General features: G+C 48.0%; 1 protein-coding gene across 1 annotated transcript in view; it reads left to right on the forward strand.

Moving 5' to 3' along the window:
- Window positions 1–21,179, forward strand: part of MDN1 (midasin AAA ATPase 1) — a 2,221,312-nt gene that overhangs the window by 286,523 nt on the left and 1,913,610 nt on the right. The gene's annotated exons all lie outside the window — the stretch shown is intronic.

A 21,179-nucleotide genomic window follows, 5' to 3' on the forward strand; every position in this document is an offset into this window, starting at 1 on the left:
CTTTCACTATACAGGAACCATTTTTACAATTACATTGTAACAAAGTGGTCCTCAGAACAAATCCAAAATTCCTTCCTAAGGTAATCACTCCATTTCATCTTAAGCAATAAGTGGAGTTGCCAGTGTTTTTTCTAAACCCACACTCTATAGCAGAAAGAGCTCTACACACCCTAGACATGAAAAGAGCCCTTCTCTATTACATTGACCGAACTAAATCATTTCGCAAAACAATTGTTTGTAGCTTTCTCTCTACCACATAAAGGCAATCCCATCTCTAAATCTGGTACTGCAAGGTGGATTGTAAAATGTATCCAAATATGCTATCAGAAAGCAAAACGCACATTATCAATTCCTCCTAGAGCGCATTCCACCCACAAACTAGGATCCTCTATGGCTTTCTTAGGAAACATTACCTTAGAAGACATCTGTAAGGCAGCAACATGGTCTACAACACACACCTTCACTAAACAATATTGTGTTGATGTACAAGCCAAGCAGCAAGCTGCTGTAGGCCAAGCTGTCCTCAAAACTCTCTTTCAAACTACTGCAACAGATACTGGTGACCACCGCTAGGGGAGACACTGCTGTATAGTCTATGCTAAGTGAGATCTGCAACTCAAATGTCTCGTACGGAAAATGCTACTTAACAGTATGCATCTATTCTTGGCATGTAGAGCTGCAGATTCTAACACGGCCACTTGCCTCCCTGGGATCTGTATCTGTTCCAGTTCTATCTTAATTAGATATACACACATGGACATATTTTTTCTTTCTACTAACTCCATAATTTCCCATCATGGCGAAAAACAATCTAAGGATGGAGTCGATGCCCATGCGCACTATCGTCCAAGGGAGGAGTCGCCTATCTCATGACTACAAAGACTTCTTCCAAGATGACAACATGCAATCATCCGAGCCCAACACCGGATAGTGATCTAATGCTAAGTGTGAGAATCTGTTGCTCTACATGCCAAGAACAGATGCATACTGGTAAGTAGCATTTTCTTTCCTTACAAGTGGGATCTTAACGTCACAGTGGGTGTAACGTAGGCAGCTGACTATCTCTATAGTATACTAAAACAAAGTACACTGTATAGAGTTAAGGCAACCCTTACTGGTTTACAGGGGCTTGCTTTAGCAATCCCAAAGTGCTCTATTAGTGGTAGTTTGGGTGAGCAGCTTTAGGCTTATTAGAAGGGACTGATGAGCATTTGTTGTACACACACATTCAATTAATGTGACACACACTCAATAAAAAAATCCAACACCAATTATAAGAATAACAGATGTGAGAAAGTGCCATCTTTCTTGCATTGTTATGCCCCCACTTTTTGCTGAACTGCCGATGTTCTTTGACCGAGTGTGCCCTGGGCTCCTGCCAATCAGGTACCCAGGGCCTGTGTTCCTTCCCAAAAACTGTGTTGAAACTGAAACCCAATTGGCCTCTCTGGCCACCTGTCAGCCCCTAGTAAATGGTACCCAGGGCATGGTGACCAGAGAAGACCCCTAAGGGCTGCAGCACTTATTGTGCCACCCTTAGGGGCCCTGTACCCTGACACCCACACACTGCCTCTGTAGGCTGAGTGTCTAAGTACAGAACTAAACAGAGAGTCGACATGGCACACATCCCTGTGTGCCATGCCCACCAGACCCACTGCCCTGGCATACCTCAGTCACCCCTCTAGCTGGGTGCCCTATGCCAGTGGTGTGGGTACAGGTGCAGGAGCCCTGTGCCCCTATAGTGCCCAGGGCCATTCCCGGGCACTGTAAGTGCAGTGCTGCCATTAAGAGTATATGGTGCTGGGAGATTGACATTACGAACTCCACAGCACCATGATGGCTTCACTGAAGACTAAGAAGTTTGGTATCAAACTTCCCAGCACATTAAACCCGCACTGATGCCGTGTGAGATTTAATGTAAAATGCACCAAAAGCCATCGTAGAGATGCCCCCTGAAACCTAACCTACAATCCATGTCTGGACTGAGAGGCTGCCTAGGCTGCCACACAGCAGACATGTTGCTGGGCCCCTGGGTGGAGAGCCCCCCACTCTCCTGGGCCTGCAACAATGCACATTCTGGGCGAGGTGCTAGGTCTCCTCCCCCAGGATGGCAGGGGGAAGCTGCAAAGGCCTGACGCCTCCGTGAGCTTCTCCAGACCATTTGCTGTACCCAGCAACTGACCCCCACCGGTTCTGACCCCCACCGGTTCTGACCCCCCACTCTCGCGAAAGACTGGCGGGAAACCCTACGTCAGGAAGAGGGGTGTGCCTGTCTGTGCCAACCCCACCCCTCAGGTGGGCGAGGCGAGGTGAAGCACGATCCCGGGCTCCGGCCATCTTGAAGATGGGGAGCCCTGCCCAATCACAGCTAGGCTCCTGGCCCCCTCCCACCGGAGAGGAGCAGACTAGGGGGTGTACCCACCCGAGGATAGGGACCGATTGGTCCCTGCCCTTGCCCTACCTGTAACGCCTCTAAATTCAGTATTTAGGGGCTCCTTGAACCTTCCTCCCTCAGATCCCGATAAGAAAAGAAGAAAGATAAAGAAAAAGAACACCCGCCGTGCAGCTGCTAACAGGACAACACCAACTGACTTGGCCCCAGCCCTACTGGCCTGTCGGTCCTGGAACCTGCTCCTGCTTAATCCTGGCGACTCCTGCGCTCAGCAACCTTGGGACACCCAGAGGACCTGCCTGCCTTGACCCTCTTAAAGATTGGGACTCCCATAAGCAGAGGCTCTGCTTCAACAACCATACCCCTGGTGCTAGCCAGGAAGCACAAGACCAACCCACTGTGCACCCACCGAGCCCGGCCCGTGCCTGAGTGATCCAAGACCACAAGGACATTCCTCCGGCGGCTGGGACCCGAAGTCCAGTGCCCTAAGACCCTCCTCGACGAACCAGCCGACACCTGCAGCCTCAGAACCAGGGACCCCTCCAACTGCGACCAGCTGAGGGTAAGATTTCCCGAAGCCCATAGACACCCCTGCACCTGGCGACCTGCGGCTCCCTGTGCCTTCCTTTGGGGTACCTACCTCTTCTCCAAGATCCCAACTTAACTCTCGAAGTGGTGGTCGCACCTGAAGAATCACCGTCCCAGAGTCTGCAGCCTATGTTCCCTTTTTACCTTTTCCATTGAATTACATTGGGCGCACGAATGCTCAAAAGCACCCTGCACCCAGCCGCCCAAGTGCTGCTGGAAGTGCAACTACTACCCTACCCTATTCTACTTCCCACTTGACCTGAGTAAGTGACCAGGAGCTCCGCTCCCACAGCTGCGTGGCCTGCTTACTTGCAGCCAGAAACCGAAAGCCCCCTCCCCTGGATAACATTGGGCCTACCTCCCTCTGCACCCAGCTGTCCCTGTGCTGCTGAGGGTGTACCAACTGTACCTACCTGACCCTGGGGGACCCCTGAGTCTATGCCCAGAACCTCAACTTCACCAGTCGAGTACTCACCTGGAAACCGATAACTCACTGTTCGAGGCATGTGGGCTGCTGAATTTATATCTATGCATAGATCGCCGCCTAGTGTTGGGTCCGGATGATTGCACATTGTTGTCCTGGAAGAGTCTTCGAAGTATCACGAGATAGGTGGCTCCTCCCCTGGACTACAGTGCGCATGGGCATCCCCTCCATGCTCAGATTGTTTTTTTCCGCCATTGGGTTCGGATGTACTTTCTTAACTCAAGTTCGGAATATATATAAATACTCTTTCTCAAGGCCAAAAGGCCTTCGGGGCGTCGGTATTGTCTTTCGTTCGGTGCCTTACACTTGTTTCCAGTTCTGCAGACAAGACGTCGAAGACAGATTGCCTTTCGACGCCAAAGGCCCCATCGACGATCGACGATGGAGCGAAGTCCGTTCAAGCGCTGCCCCGTTTGCAACTCGAAATACCCTCACATCGATGTGCACCCGGTGTGCAATAAATGTCTCTCACCGGACCACGACGAGGCCAGCTGCATGGCCTGTTCAAAATTCAGATCGAAGAAAACTCTTCGCCTTCGACGCGCTGCACGACAGTCGGCGCGGGACTCTGCACCCGATCCAGAAAACATCTTCGGGGGTGACGACGAGGAAGGTGTACGAGAAGAGGATCCTGCTCAGCACTCGGATCCCGCATCGGAGCACGACTCCCATTACGAAGAGGACGAGGGAGAACTCTACGTCCACGATGAAGACACCGTCGAGGTAGGAGACGACGCACAACTTCTCGGAGCAGTCGACGACGACTCAAGCGAGGAGCTAGGCCCAACCGCAGTAGCGGGGCCCCATACAGACTCTTCCACGGCTCAGGTCGAGGCATCGCCGGAAGGCCTTAGCCAAGATCTTCATCCACGTTCTCTAGTCCCGCTTCAAGGCCCGACTAAGAACATTTCGAATGAGCCATCGGTCGATCGGCCACAATCAGTGGAGCAATCGAAACTAAAACATAAAGACACTAAATCGAAACCGAAAGTGTTGACAACAACCATCGGCTCGAAGACTTCGGAACCTACCAAGTCGAAACGTGTGCTCGACCCCTCGGGGTCGACAGGGGGCGTCGACCCGAAGATCAGAGCGACAAAGCCTGTGTCTGCTGTTAAACACGTCACGCTCACGCAGACGTCAAAGCCCGGCTCCAAAGATGGCGACTCTTCCAAAGGACTCAAGGCACAAAAAGCCGTCGATCCGAAGGTTCAGAAGCCGCAATTAGTCAAGGCCTTCGAGCCGAAATCCACCCTCGGCACGAAGGAACAGACCTCCTCGAAGCCCACAAGCGTACCTGCTGCGCAGCAACAAATCGAGTCGACAAAGAGCCACAAGCACACTGACCAGTCGGAGTCGGTCGGATTGAAGACAGTCTTCAAAGCAGGTCGGTCCATCACCGATGCTTTCGGCGCCGATTAAATACGGCCTGCCCCCAACGGCTCGACCTAAGGCTGTCCAACTCCCAAAGGCTACCGAATCATCCAAGTCACCATCGGTAGCTGCACCAACTCAGCCTCGAACCGAAGACGTCTGTTCCAGCCACCAACCTACGACGAACAGTCGAAATTATACATCGACTCCGAATCAGGCCGACTCACCGTTTACAAACGAAAAATCAGGCCTGAAACTCCTATGGAGCCTTACAAGATACCACTAAAGAAAAAGAGAGACTCTACTACCTCTCCTATCCTTTTTGAACCCATACAGCCATATGGGCAAGACTATACCTACTCACCCACACCAGTCACTGAGGATGTGGAGGAAGGGGACAATGAGGACCAGTTTAACTATCCCATTGACACAGATCCGGATGAGTCCCAGCCATGGGCTGACACTGTTGACCCTGATGAACCACACACCACCCCTGACACTCAGTCATATGCGGTCAAGACTTCGCCTACTGAAGACACTGCTGCGTTTAACGCACTAATTGAAAGGGCAGCCCTTAACCACGATGTCGACATGCACGCTGACCCTGGGGAGGAAGACTTTCTTTTTGATACGTTCTTAACGTCAGAAAGCTCTGTAAAAACTCTGCCTATGCTCAAGGGTGTGCTCAAACATGCTAGCGACATTTTCAAAGAGCCCACTAAAGCGAGGGTGGTGAACCCCAGAATTGAAAGGAAGTACCGGCCTGCGCCAGTGGACCCTAGGGTATATCAAGGGCCAACTCTCCTTGGACTCCTTAGTGGTGGCTAATGCTTGCAAAAGAGCAAACTCTCAAACAACTGGTGATGCTCCTCCTCCGGACAAAGAATCCAAAATCTTAGAAGCTTCTGGGAAACGTGTAGCAGCTCAAGCAGCTAATATTTCAAGGATCTCCAATACACAAGCCCTGTTAGCAAGATATGACAGGGCCCACTATGACACGTTAGAGCAGCTACTGCAACACCTGCCAGATGCTTATAAGGAGGGAGCAGAAATGCTTATACAAGAAGGGAAGTTGATCTCCAACGCGTCCATTAAGTGTGCGTTAGATGCAGCTGACACTGCGGCTAGGGCCATAAACACTAGCGTAATGCTTAGACGGCATGCCTGGCTCCGCATCTCTGGTTTCAAGTCGGAAATCCATACTACTCTACTTAATCAGCCAGTTAACCCTAACTTCCTGTTTGGCCCTGAGGTAGACACCACTCTAGAAAAGATTAAAAAGGACACTGAAACTGCAAAATCCATGGGAGCTCTGCAGTCTCAACAATTCAGGGGCGGTTCCTTTCGTCGCCCCGGTAACAGGGGAGCTTCTAGAGGTCAAGCATCGCAACAAGCCCAATACACCAAGGGAGGCACACAATCCACCTATAACAAGAACAATAGGGGTGGATACCGTGGAAACAGCGGCAGAGGACGTGGAAATAATACCAGATCCTCCGCCACTAACAAACAGTGACGTCTTGTCACTGCCCCCCGCCCATACCACACCGGTCGGGGGGGAGACGTCAGCAGTTCCTGCCAGTCTGGGAAAGCATTACCACGGACAGGTGGGTGAGACAATATATACGTCACGGCTATTGTCTGGAATTAACATCCACTCCACCCAACATACCCCCAAGTCACCGTCCTATGTCCGCAGAGCACATGCACTTATTGCAGCAAGAAGTCATCTCCATGCTGCAAAAAGGGGCCATATAACTCGTGCCTTTAGACCAACAGGGTACAGGGGTGTATTCACTGTACTTCTTAATCCCCAAAAAAGACGGGTCTCTCAGGCCTATTCTAGACCTCAGACCCTTAAACCAATACATCCTGTCAGAACACTTTCACATGATCACTTTACAGCAAGTTCTGCCACTGCTCAGTCAGGGAGATTTCCTAGCAACCCTAGATCTGAAGGATGCCTATTTCCACATTCCCATGCACCACAGGCACAGGAAGTATCTCAGGTTCACCATCAACAACCAGCATTACCAGTTCAAGGTCCTGCCTTTCGGGGTCACTACTGCCCCCAGAGTGTTTACAAAATACTTAGCGACAGTGGCCGCGCATCTTCGGAGACAGCACATCCATGTCTATCCGTATCTAGACGACTGGCTTGTCCAGGCAAAATCGGCCCAGCAGTGTGCCAGCCACATGTCCTGCACAATTCACCTCCTACGCAGTCTAGGATTTTCACTAAATTACCCGAAGTCTCATCTTCAACCCGCCCCTGTACAACAGTACCTAGGCGCGGAAATAAACACTCTTACTGCCACAGCGCAACCAAACTCAGCGAGAGTCCACAGCATGCAGGTGCTAATTAAAAAATTTAGACCACAACACTCACTCCCAGCGCAAGTGTTCATGCAACTAATAGGCATGATGGCCTCCTGCATCTTTATAGTCCCTCACGCGAGGCTACACATGCGTCCGCTTCAGGAATGCTTGGCACGCCAGTGGAACCAGGCTCAGGGACAGCTGAAAGACCTAGTGTTGGTGACCGGTCGTGCATACAACTCTCTGCATTGGTGGAACACACAAAACCTTTGCAAGGGACGACCGTCCCAGGAGCCTGTACCACACGTGGTGCTGACAGCGGACGCATCTCTCCAGGGCTGGGGGGCTCATTTCCTCCATTATACTGTGCAGGGACTGTGGACCACACAGCAAAAGCGGTTGCACATCAACCTCCTGGAATTGATGGCAATCTTCATGGCGATGAAGGCATTCAAGTTGCATCTCTGCAACAAAGTCGTGCTTATACGGACGGACAGCATGACTGCAATGTATTACATTCAGAAGCAGGGAGGGACACACTCTCCACAATTGTCACACTTGGCACAGTGCATGTGGAAGTGGGCCATTCAGAGGAACATGTTCCTCATGGCGGAACACCTCCCAGGCAGGGACAACCAGATGGCGGACCTGCTCAGCAGACACAGCCATCAGATGCATGAGTGGGAGATACATCCCTCAGTGCTCCAACCATATTTCCATCAGTGGGGTCATCTAGAGATAGTCCTATTCGCCACGCAAGAAAACGCAAAATGCCCCACCTTTGCCGCCAGGTTCCCACACCCGCAGTCTCAGGGCAATGCGATATGGATGAACTGGTCCAACAAATTTGCGTACGCCTTTCCTCCAGCGCCACTCATACCGCTGGTGGCGCGCAAACTGAGGCAGCACTCCATGACACTCATCCTGGTTGCTCCAACGTGGGCGAGGCAAGCCTGGTACACCACGTTCCTAGAACTTTCAGTGGTGCCCCACCAGCGACTAAAACTCACACCCAGTCTCCTCACTCAGAGCCATGGAGACATTCAGCACCCAGATCCGCAACAGTTGAGCCTTGCAATCTGGCTCCTGAGGTCATAGAGTTTGGCTATCTAAACCTGCCCCCTGACTGTATGGACATCATCAAGGAGGCTAGACGGCCTACCACCAGGGCATGCTATGCGGCAAAATGGAAGCGTTTTGTCATCTGTTGTTCCAATAATAACATTAATCCACTGGATGCTTCCACGCAAAACATCATATGTTACTTGCTGCACCTATACAGATGCAATCTAGCGTATAGTTCCATCAGGATACACTTGGCTGCAATGGCCGCTTATCTTCAAAATAGACAGCACCTCTCCCTTTTCAGAGTGCCGGCCATTAAAGCTATTATGGAAGGACTCAAAAGGGTCATTCCTCCAAGACACCCGCCTTCGCCTGTCTGGAACCTCAACATAGTCCTCACCAGGCTCATGAGTCCACCATTTGAACCTCTTCACTCTTGTGAGATACAATTTCTCACATGGAAGGTGGCTTTTCTGGTGGCGATCACGTCGCTCAGACGGGTTAGTGAGCTGCAAGCCCTCACTATTCAAGAGCCTTTCATTCAAATTCGTGCTAATAGGGTGGTGCTGCGTACCAACCCTAAATTTATGCCCAAGGTGGTGTCACAGTTCCACATTAACCAAACTATTGAACTTCCAGTATTTTTCCCAAATCCTGATTCAGTAGCAGACAGAGCACTACACACACTAGATGTTAAGAGGGCTCTCCTGTATTACATAGACAGGACTAAAGATTTCAGAAAAACTAAACAACTGTTTGTTGCCTCCACAGCACAAGGGCAACCCAATTTCAAAGTCCGGTATAGCCAGATGGATTGTTACCGTGCATACAGATCTGTTATCAAAAGGCTAAACGCACATTAACAGTTCCCCCAAGAGCGCATTCCACACGCACGTTAGGGGCATCCGTGGCTTTCCTAGGTAACATTCCTCTAGAGGACATATGTAGAGCAGCCACATGGACCACCATACACACATTCACCAAACACTACTGCGTGGATGTACACTCAAAACAGCAAGCTGCTGTAGGTCAAGCTGTTCTAAGAACTCTTTTTCAGACTGCTGCAGCTGGCACGGGCAACCGCCGCTAGGGAGGGTACTATTATTTATTCTATGCATAGATATAAATTCAGCAGCCCACATGCCTCGAACGGAATATGCTACTTACTAGTATGCATCTGTTCTTGGCATGTAGGGCTGCTGACATTTATATCTCCCACCCTCCTCCCCGGTGCCTGTCCCAGCTGTAGCACTCAGTATTATTCTCATTTGCAGAAATTACAATGTTTTTTGGTGGCCTCAACGAGGTCCTGAGGAGAGTATTGTAAATTATGAAATTAATTCATAAAATTAATTAATTCAGGGAGAAAGTCTTAGTAGAATACCTACTAAGACTTTCTCCCTGAATTAATTAATTTTATGAATTAATTTCATAATTTACAATACTCTCCTCAGGACCTCGTTGAGGCCACCAAAAACCATTGTAATTTCTGCAAGTACTTTCAACCCCAGGTTTTATTAATGGGGTACCCTTGTTTTCTTTAAATACTCAGTATTATTCTCAAGCATGCTCATCACTTACTGTATCATACTCCATCTCTGCCACAATGGCGAAAAACAATCTGAACATGGAGGGGATGCCCATGCGCACTGTAGTCAGGGGAGGAGCCACCTATCTCGTGATACTTCGAAGACTCTTCCAGGACAACAATGTGCAATCATCCGGACCCAACACTAGGCGGCGATCTATGCATAGATATAAATGTCAGCAGCCCTACATGCCAAGAACAGATGCATACTGGTAAGTAGCATATTCCTTCCTGCAATAGGATAACATTGACTGGTATGACTCGAAAAACCTTCTAAAGTTTCGAAACTCTAAAATATTCTTATAAAATCAGCCGAATACCGAATACCGAATTCCGAAGTACTCACCTGTGATTAGGAGAGAAGCCAGAACTGTACCTTGAAGCCCAGTACTGAACCGCAAAAGTAATCCTAACTGGGTTTACTAGTAACCTGTATTTTCTCCATAGGAATCCATTGTCTGCTTTTATATGAGATTTCTTGAAAACTTGAAATATTCCATAAAAATCGTACTTACTACTGAAACGTAATTACTTACCTGTCTTAAGTAGAGATCCCAGTGCTGGACCTAGGACCCCGATCCTGGATTACAAAAGTAACGAGAACGTACTTAACTTGTAACCTGCATTTTCTCCCATTGGATAACATTGCTAGATTTTCACTGAAAATTTTCCAAGTGTGAACTTTTAAAATACATTTATATTCCTCAAAAAGCTTGGCAATAACCAAAATGTTTTTACTAAACTGTTTTCAGCTCAGACCCCAAGACTGAATCTAGGATCCAGTCCTGGAATTACAAAAGTAATCTACAAAGTAATCACCTGCATTTTTGTTGAAAAACCCATTAAGCTCAATGTTAAATTGTGTTTAGAATTGTGTTGCCTACTGCAACCCCTGTAGCTATTGTGTTTACAATGTTATTTCCTTTCTGCAAAGTAATTACTTGAGACCATTCGTAATTGAGAAAAGTATATTTTTGATACCTCTTGGTTCTAAAAATAAAACAAGTATATCTTTTGATATAAAAACAATTGGCCTGGAGTTCAGTCCTTGAGTGTGTGAAAACTTTTGCTGACTGAGTGTGTCCAACAAATGCTTTACACTGTCCTCTGGGACTGCCTTACTGCTCAACCTAGCTACCACTTTTGAGAGTAAGGTCAGCCCTGACGTTAACTCTGTTATACCTCTGGGGTTGGTGGACTCTATACACACTGTACCTTACTTTGGTCTAGTATATATAGAGCCACTTTCTCACATATACACATATACTTAGACACTCAGCATGCAAAGGCAGTGTGTGGGTGTCAGGGTACAGGGCCCCCTAAGGGTGGCACAATAAGGGTTGCAGCCCTTAGGGGTCTTCTCTGGTCACCCTGCCCTGGGTACCTAGGGTACCATTTACTAGGGGCTGACAGGTGGTCAGAGATGCCACTTGGGTTTTAGTTTCAACACAGCTTTTAGGTAAGGAACACAGGCCCTGGGCACCTGGTTGGCAGGAGCCCAGGGCACACTCAGTTAAAGCACATCAGCAGTTCAGCAAAAAGTGGGGGCATACCAATGCAAGAAAGATGGCACTCTCTCACAACTAGGCACTGATCATTTAGAATTAACCAGCTACATAATGGCTTAACTGACACATATAGTGTTTAGTATTGTGGGAACGTGCCCCTTTTTGCATGGTTACACCCCCCTCTCCCCCGCACACCTTTTGCCTGTTGTTGATTCTCCTTGACTAAGTGTGCGTAGAGATTGTAGAATCAGAATCAGGGGCCTTAACAAATTCATGGTACATCCATTTTGAATAATAGTCAACAAATAAAATCACATGTTATTCTGATCCAACACAGAATATGCCCCGAAAAATCTATACCAACTTTCTCCCACCCTTTATTGGGAAATTCGGTTGGATGTAAGGGAACTTTCAAAATACTCCAATGCTTGTCCGATAAAAGGCATTCAGGACAAGAATCAATTAGTCTCCTAACCTGTTCTTCTAAAGAGGGCCACCAGTAATGAAGTTTAATTCTCATGACAGTTTTGGTAACTCCTAAATGCCCTTGATGGGCCTTATCAATGATCGTGCTACGTAAATGGAAAGGAGGAATACATTTGTCCCCTTTGCGAACTATTCCATTCTCAACAGAAAGTTCTTCTGATACCTGGGCAAATTTACGTAACTCACCCTCTAAAGTCCTAGTCTCAGGCCAGAAACGAGTTGAAAAATCAATGACCTTATTCAAAACAGAATCCCTTCCACTAGCGGACTTCCACTCCGATTCAGACACAACTGAACTCACTTCACTCACTGCGTCAATCACAGCAACACATTCACTATCCTCTGTAGGAATATCCTCCTCATCGTCTTTTACCATAGATAACCTAAAAAGGCAGTCAGCACGGAAATTTTTCCTGCCCTGGATATGTTTGACCTCGAAATGAAATTCTTGTAACTTTGAAACAAGCCTCATCATCCTAGCTGACATACAAGAAGAACCTACCTTATTAAAAATGTAAATTAAGGGCTTGTGGTCAGTAACTAGCTCAAATCTCCGACCCCAAATATATGTTCTGAACTTTTGTACAGCCCAAGAGCAAGCTAATGCTTCATGCTCAATAGTACTGTACTTTATTTCAAACGACTTAAGGGACCTTGAAGCGAAAGCAACAGTTTGTTCATGGCCTTCCGCCTTCTGAGTAAGTACTGCCCCAAGACCAGACATACTGGCATCAACCGTTATGATTGAGATACAATCATCTCTAAAGGCATGAAGAGCCTTGGCTGACACAATCATCTTCTTAACCTCCCCAAAGACTTTATCCATTTCGTGAGACCAAACGAAACTACAACCCTTCTTCAATAACACACGTAGAGGTTCGACTAGCTGGGAATAAGAAGGGACAAACCTAGCGTAGTATTCTACCAGACCAAGGAAAGAGCGGAGAGAATCTTTATCAGTAGGGTGTTTAACATCTACAATGGCCCTGATTACTGAAAATTTCAGCTTAATTCCTTTGTGAGAAACTGTGTGATCCAAATATTCTAACTCTCTAACCGCTAACTTGCACTTATCACTACGAACAGTCATATCTTTGGACATCAGGATATCAAGCACACGTCTCAAAATTATGTTATGCTCACCCAAAGACTTTGCGAAAATTAAAATGTCGTCAAGGTATGCTTGAACACCCCTGACCCCGCGAAAAAGAGAATCCATGAGTTTCTGGAAAACACTTCCAGCAGACGCCAAACCAAAGGGGAGGTGCAAAAATGTATATGCGCCAAAAGGGGTAATAAAAGTAGTCAAATCTTGGGATTCCTTTGATAACACGACCTGATGGTATGCTGATTTTAAGTCAATCAGAGAACCATTTGGCGCCTCCTAGATTCGCGAGAAGCTCCTGAATTTTTGGCAGGGGGTGACAATCTATGATAATGTTTTTGTTTAAAGCGCACAAGTCCGCGCAAAGCCTAATGTCTCCAGACTTCTTGCGAGCGACTACAATGGGAGCGACTCATTGAGAAGAGTCAACAGGCTCAATGATGCCCTGATTACATAGGTCTTTCAACAAACTCTCCAATTCCCCACGAACGCTCAGAGGGACAAATCGAACCTTATGTGCAATGGGTTGAGCACCTGGAACTAACCTGATCTTATGCTCAAAACCTCTCAAGCTGCCAACATTGTTACCGAACACAGGTTTGAACTCATCAATAATTTTTTTTATAGCAAGAGAATCTGAGTCACAATCAATACTAGAAACACTCAGATCTCTGACTTTGATGGGATTGTCATCGCCGGGAACTAGGTATAACCCCATGCGATCAAGATCCTTCCACCCAACTATATTTTTCCCTTGTGCAGCAACTTAAATCTTCGTAGTGATTTTTCTACCCAGATATTTGAACAAGACCTGTAAAATAGCCAATCATGTTAATATCCTTTTCACCAAAGGCTTTTGGATTAATATCAGACTGCAATAAATCAACCTTCCTTTTCCATAAATCATAAAAGGTGGAATCCCTCAAAATTGTGAATGGTGATCCTGAATCAGCCATAACCTGTAAAGGAACATTCTCAATTATAGCTGAACACAATGGACCTTTGATAGCATCGATTTCACTATCACAGTCTAAAGTAACCACTATATTGCTGATAGTTATTGCAATACTCCACTTCTGCGTCAATATAATTTACCTTAGGTGTTTTTTTTTACATTTCTACACACCCCTTGAAATGTCCTACTTTTTTACAAATAACACAACGTTTGTTAATAGCAGGACAACCTTGGAAATTTCCAATATGAGTTTTAGATCCACACCTATAACAGAATGTATTTTGTTTCTTTTGAGTAAACTTTACATTCCTGTTCTTAACACTTACTGAACAAACCGGGGTGTCTTGACAGCAGTCAGTAGAATTAACCAAATTAATTCCGCTCTTCACAGAATCAGACATGACCTTGCTGGTGAGTGTTGAACGTTCATTACTCAAAGCGAGATCAATAACTTCATTTAATGAAGGATTCTTGCATCCCAAAATACGTTCCTTGATCTTTCTAGAAGAACAATTAAAAACGAACTGGTCTCTAATATAGTTATCAGACAATGGACCAAAATCACATGTTGTAGCCAAAACTCTTAGGGCAGAGATATACTCTTCAACTTTCTCCTCCTCTTTCTGCTTTCTAGTATAAAAATTTTGACGCTCTAACATAATGTTTGGATCCTCTGAGAACTGCTTTTTTAAACGTGCAACTACTTCTTGGTAAACATTCCAACGTTGATCTCCGGACTGAGAAGTAGGAGGAGGAATGGGAGTAACACTCTTAAAAATCCTTTGAGCAGCTTGGCCAAGACATCCAAATAAAATTGCGATCTTACGTTCAGGAGAATAAGCAGCAGCGTCAATAGCTACAAGATGGTTTTCAAAAAGTGCAAACCACTCCTTCCAGATTGTCAGGGCTACCAGGCTTACTCAAAAATGGTGGTGGTTGTGTAATTTATTGTAACTGTAGATTAGCCATAATCAACAAATTAAAGTGAAGTGCAATGTGACACAATTAACACTGGAACGTAGAACAAGAAATGATATAGTCAAGCTGAAACAGTGTCTAAACAAATTATTGACAATGATATATATATTATAAGATCAATAACATGCACTGCAAAATAAATACATTAAGACAGCTTGCTGTACCTGTATTATGTTGTATGTTGCAATACCTAAAAAAAACAGATGGAAGAATTAACTTTTTTTTTACCCACAAATAAAACGTTTCTGTAAAAATCCACAATAAATTGTCAATAGTAAACAACTAAAGCGTGCGCGTCGCTGTATAGATGCGCAATAAAATCCCAAGAATGTCAACCAAACATGCGCGTCGCTGTAGTAACGCGCTGAGGAATGCTGACAATATTAAAATCAAAGCGTGCGCGTCGCTGTAGTAACACGCTGAGGAATGCTGACAATATTAAAAATCACAGCGTGCACGTCGCAGTAATAACGCGATTGTGAACCTTATTAACGCCTTCTTAGTACTACTGTACTGCAGCACTCTTCTACTTGATATGAAATCTTCCTACTTTCTTAATAGCGCCAGAATATCCCGCAAACACCAACTAGTGTAATAGAGGCACGTGTCCCCTACCTTCCATAAGTGACATCCACCTTCTGTAGCTACATGTTCGAGGCATGTGGGCTGCTAAATTCATATCTTAGCATTAGATCGCCGCCTAGTGTTGGGTCCGGATGATCGCACATTGTTGTCCTGGAAGAGTCTTCGAAGTATCCTGAGATAGGTGGCTCCTCCCCTGGACTACAGTGCGCATGGGCATCGGCTCCATCCCCAGATTGTTTTTTTCCGCCATTGGGTTCGGATGCGGTCTCGACTTCTCTCTGTCGAAACCGAGTAAAACTAACTTTTTAAGGCCAAAAGGCCTTGTATTTATAGCGTCGGTATTGTTTGCGCACGGTCTCGAGTTCTTCCGACTCTTGGAGTCGGATTCAGCGGAGTTTTTCCCACTCTTCGGACATCGAGGCCTTCTCATCGCGACGCGACAACAACTTTCCAGCATGGAGCGGAGTCCGTTTAAGTACTGTCCGCTCTGTGGGTCCAAGTACCCACATATAGACCTGCACCCGGTCTGTAACAAATGCCTTTCACCGGACCATGACGACGGCAAGTGCAAAGCTTGCGCGCAATTCAGGTCTAAAAAGACTCTCAAGCTTCGGCGCGCGGTGCGCCTGGAGGCCAGACAAGCGGCCCCGGATCCAGAAAACATCTTCGGCGACCAAGATGAAGATGAACAGGGTCATCATCTCCAAATATCCCCACCCGAAACGGAGGTCGAGGCGGATCCGGTAGACGACGACGGAGTCGTGGGTCAAGGCCTTGAATACGTCGACGAGGTAGGGGACGTCGAAGAGATTTATGGGGCCGCGGCAGATAGCTCGGGGGACGAGCTATGCCCCGAAGGTTTCGAAGAACACGATCGGGTCACGGGATCGCCAGTTGGCCTTACCCAAGACCCCGTACCGCAAGCCACGGCCCCGCCTTCAGGCCCGGCCACGGACATACTTGCTGGGCAGGCCGGATCGAAACCGAAACCTACGGTATCGACTACACCTAAAATGGCCGACCCGAAAACGAAACCGAAACTTATGGACTCGAGCGTCCCTAAAATGGCGGCCGGCCCACAGAAAACTACTGCACCCGCCGCCGCATCGGCTCCGTCGACCTCCGGTCCACAGAAGTCGAAGAAGTCGGTCGATTCCACAGGGTCAAAATCGGCGCCAGAGGAGGGATCCTCTAAAAAGGGTGGTCGGCACGGATCAACCGCTGCGACACCGTCTAAGCACGCCAAGGCCAGCGGCACGGCTCCGGTTCCGACTGGGACTCCGTTAGTCGGTCGCGTAGTGGAGACGGAGGCGACACAAGCGCACGGATCGACGGCTGGCACATCTGCGCATCGATCCAAGGACTCTGGGTCGGCGGCGACTGCATCGGCGTCCAAGACTCAAAAAGGCCACCATGACGTCGGATCCGAGGGGAAGGTCAAAACATCCTCGTCAGCGCCAAAAGCCACTGTAAGTGAAGCGTCCCCCATCGCCGCTTCGCTACAGAGAATCAGGGAAAGGGCCGCTGCTACGTCGGCTCCGTTGCCGTCGCCTCAGACGCCGAAGGACACTCCGGCAAAGCCTAAGAGTAAGCTTCTCTTCCTTCTGCCGCCGAAAGAGGCTCCGAAGGCCTTTTCTACGAAATTGACGCCAAAGGCGTCTGATTCTTCTACGGCAGGGGTACCTTCAGGTCGAGAACTCGAATCAGAGGACGATTCTGAGCACTTCATCGACGCCAACACAGGCAAATTAACCCTATACAAAAGGAGGATCACTTCAGAGCCTCTGGACTCCTATGTCATCCCACTTAAGAAGAAAAGGGTTCCTCAGGACGTTTCTAACCTCATAGAACCTATCCAGCCTCCTCCAAGAAGAAGCCCTACTCCCTCACCAGAACACTCTGAGGGTGAGGGATATGATGAGGATGACCAATCAATGAACCAGATGCACATCCTGATGCATATGATGACATTGGTGACCAAGGCACCCAAAGTGTGGGGCAAGACCCACAACCTTTCAGTGCACGGGCATCCCCAACAGAGGATTCTGCAGGATTTCATGCACTCATTGAGAGGGCAGCTGCTAATCATGATGTGGACATGCATGCTGACCCAGTGGAAGAGGATTTTCTCTTTGACACTTTTTCAGTCTCTGAAAGAACTGTGAAAACGCTGCCTATGCTCAAGGGAGTCCTCAAGCATGCAGCTGACATCTTTAAAGAACCTACCAGAGCGAGAGTGGTCAATCCACGTATCGAGAAAAAGTACAGACCAGCACCTGCAGACCCTGCATACATTCGGGGACAGTTGCCACTGGACTCTCTTGTGGTCGCAAATGCCAGAAAACGGGCCAACTCCCAGACGACGGGTGAAGCTCCTCCCCCAGACAAGGAGTCCAAAGTGCTAGAGGCAGGGGGCAAAAGAGTGGCGGCACAAGCTGCCAACTTTTGGCGTATTGCAAATACACAAGCACTCTTAGCACGTTACGATAGGGCGCATTACGACACCCTAGAGCAGATTGTACAACACCTGCCTCCTAAGTTTCAAGAGGGCACCAAACTGCTTATCGAGGAAGGGAAACTGATCTCCAACGCAGCCATCAAGTGTGCACTTGACGCCGCAGACACAACAGCTAGGGCGATCAACACTAGCGTCATGCTGAGACGACAAGCTTGGCTCCGCATATCAGGGTTTAAACCTGATATTCAGACAACCATACTTAATCAGCCAGTCAATCCTGATAGACTGTTTGGTCCAGATGTTGACACCACCCTCGAAAAGATAAAGAAGGACACAGAAACTGCTAAGTCCATGGGGGCCCTACAATCACAACAGTTTCGTGGCAATAATTTTCGTCGCTCAGGTGCACGTGGAGTCACCAGAGGACAAATGGGTCAACAATCGCAATTCTCAAGAGGTGGAGCACAATCCTCGTTCACAAAACAGAACAAGGGAGGTTACAGAAATAACAGCAACAGAGGTCGCGGCAGAGGAAACAACAACTCCCGCTCCTCTACCCCAAGCAAACAGTGACTCTCTGTCACTGCCCCCCGACCACTTAACACCTGTCGGGGGGAGACTGCAGCAGTTCCTGCCCGTCTGGAGAAACATCACCACAGACAGGTGGGTGTGACAACTAGTCCAGTATGGTTATTGCCTAGAGTTGAAATCCACTCCACCCAACATTCCGCCAAGGCAAAGGCCTATGTCCGCAGAGCACTTGCACTTATTGCAGCAGGAAGTAGTGGCGATGCTGCACAAAGGCGCAATCGAGCTCGTGCCGGTGGGAGAGGAAGGCACAGGGGTATATTTATTCCCTGTACTTCCTTATTCCAAAGAAGGACGGATCTTTCAGACCCATTCTAGATCTACGTCCCCTCAACCTGTACATACTATCAGAACATTTCCATATGCTTACACTGCAACAGATTCTTCCCTTGTTAAACCAAGGGGACTTCTTAGCAACCTTAGATCTCAAGGATGCTTATTTCCACATTCCACTACACCCGTCCCACAGGAAATACCTCAGGTTCACTATTCAAGGCAAGCATTACCAGTTCAAGGTCCTACCCTTCGGAGTCACCACAGCCCCAAGGGTGTTTACCAAGTGTCTGGCGACAGTAGCAGCGCACCTCAGAAGGCAGAACATCCATGTCTACCCCTACCTGGACGACTGGCTCGTTCAAGCCAAGTCGGAACAACAGTGCGCCGCGGACATGTCGACCACCATTCACCTCCTTCACAATCTAGGTTTCTCGTTGAACTACCCGAAGTCGCATCTTCAGCCGGCACATGTCCGGCAGTTTCTAGGTGCGACGATCAATACCCTGACGGCCATGGCTCAACCAAACAAAGTCAGGATAGACAGCATGCAGTCTAATCCAGAAGTTCAGACCACAACACTCGCTTCCAGCGAGAGTGTTCATGCAGTTGATAGGCATGATGGCCTCCTGCATCTTCATAGTCCCTCACGCACGGTTACATATGCGCCCGCTCCAGGAGTGCTTAGCAAATCAGTGGACACAGGCTCAGGGACAATTGACAGACCTAGTGTTGGTTACCAGTCGGGCATACGACTCTCTGCATTGGTGGACTCCACACAACCTTTGCAAGGGCCGACTGTTCCAAGAGCCAGTGCCACAGATTATCCTGACAACGGACGCATCTCTCCAGGGATGGGGAGCTCATCTGCTCACTTACACAGTGCAGGGACTATGGACGACGCAACAACAGAGGATGCACATCAATTATCTGGAACTGATGGCAATCTTCATGGCGATCAAGTCCTTCATTGTACATCTGTGCAACAAGGTGGTGTTAGTCCGGACGGACAACATGACCGCGATGTACTACATTCAAAAGCAGGGAGGCACCCACTCGCCACAGCTGTCTCATCTGGCTCAGAGCATGTGGAAGTGGGCCATTCAGAGGAACATTTTCCTCATGGCAGAACACCTCCCGGGAAAGGACAATCAGATGGCGGATCTGCTCAGCAGGTACAGCCATCAAATGCACGAGTGGGAGATACACCCATCTGTCCTCCACCCGTACTTCCAGCAGTGGGGTCATCCGGAGATAGACCTGTTTGCCACAAAAGAAAACGCAAAATGCCAACACTTTGCCGCCAGGTTCCCTCACCCACAGTCGCAGGGGAATGCGATATGGATGAACTGGTCAGGCAAATTTGCGTACGCTTTTCCGCCAGCCCCTCTGATACCGCTGGTGGCAAGAAAGCTAAGGCAGCACGCGATGACTCTCATCCTAGTTGCTCCAACGTGGGCGCGCCAAGCATGGTACACCACGTTCCTCGAACTCTCGGTGGTGCCGCACCAAAGACTGCGCCTCACGCTCAGACTTTTGACGCAGAACCATGGAGAAATTCAGCATCCAGATCCGCAACAGCTCAACCTGGCGATCTGGCTCCTGAAGTCCTAGAGTTTGGATACCTTAACCTACCTCCGGAATGCATGGACATCATCAAGGAGGCAAGGAAGCCAACTACCAGAGCATGCTATGCTGCGAAATGGAAGCGTTTTGTCATTTACTGTACAGCCAATGACATCAACCCGCTAGATTCATCTATCCCTAACATCATTTGCTATCTGTTGCATCTTTACAAGTGCAATCTAGCGTACACTTCCATTCGGATACATCTATCCGCCATAGCGGCTTATCTTCAGAACAGGCAGCATCTCTCTGTCTTCAGAGTGCCTGCCATTAAAGCTTTCCTTGAAGGTCTGAAACGAGTCATTCCCCCAAGAACACCACCAGCTCCGGTGTGGAACCTCAATGTGGTCCTCACCAGACTGATGGGACCACCTTTTGAGCCACTGCACTCGTGTGAACTCCAGTTCCTAACGTGGAAAGTAGCTTTCCTAATAGCTATTACGTCACTGAGGCGTGTTAGTGAGCTACAAGCGCTCACAATCCAAGAGCCTTTCATTCAGATTCATCCAAATAGGGTAGTGCTACGCACTAACCCCAAATTCCTTCCGAAGGTGGTGTCACAGTTTCATCTCAACCAAACTATTGACTTGCCGGCATTCTTCCAAAACCCACAAACGGTAGCGGAAAGAATGCTCCATACCTTAGATGTACGGAGGGCGTTGATGTACTACATAGACAGGACACAACCCTTTAGAAAGACAAAACAACTTTTTGTTGCCTTCGCACCACAACACAAAGGCAACCCTATTTCCAAAGCAGGAATAGCCAGGTGGATTGTTAAGTGCATCCAAATATGTTATCAAAAGG

The sequence above is a fragment of the Lissotriton helveticus genome, chromosome 6 (assembly GCF_964261635.1).
Source record: "Lissotriton helveticus chromosome 6, aLisHel1.1, whole genome shotgun sequence".
Lineage (NCBI taxonomy): Eukaryota > Metazoa > Chordata > Amphibia > Caudata > Salamandridae > Lissotriton > Lissotriton helveticus.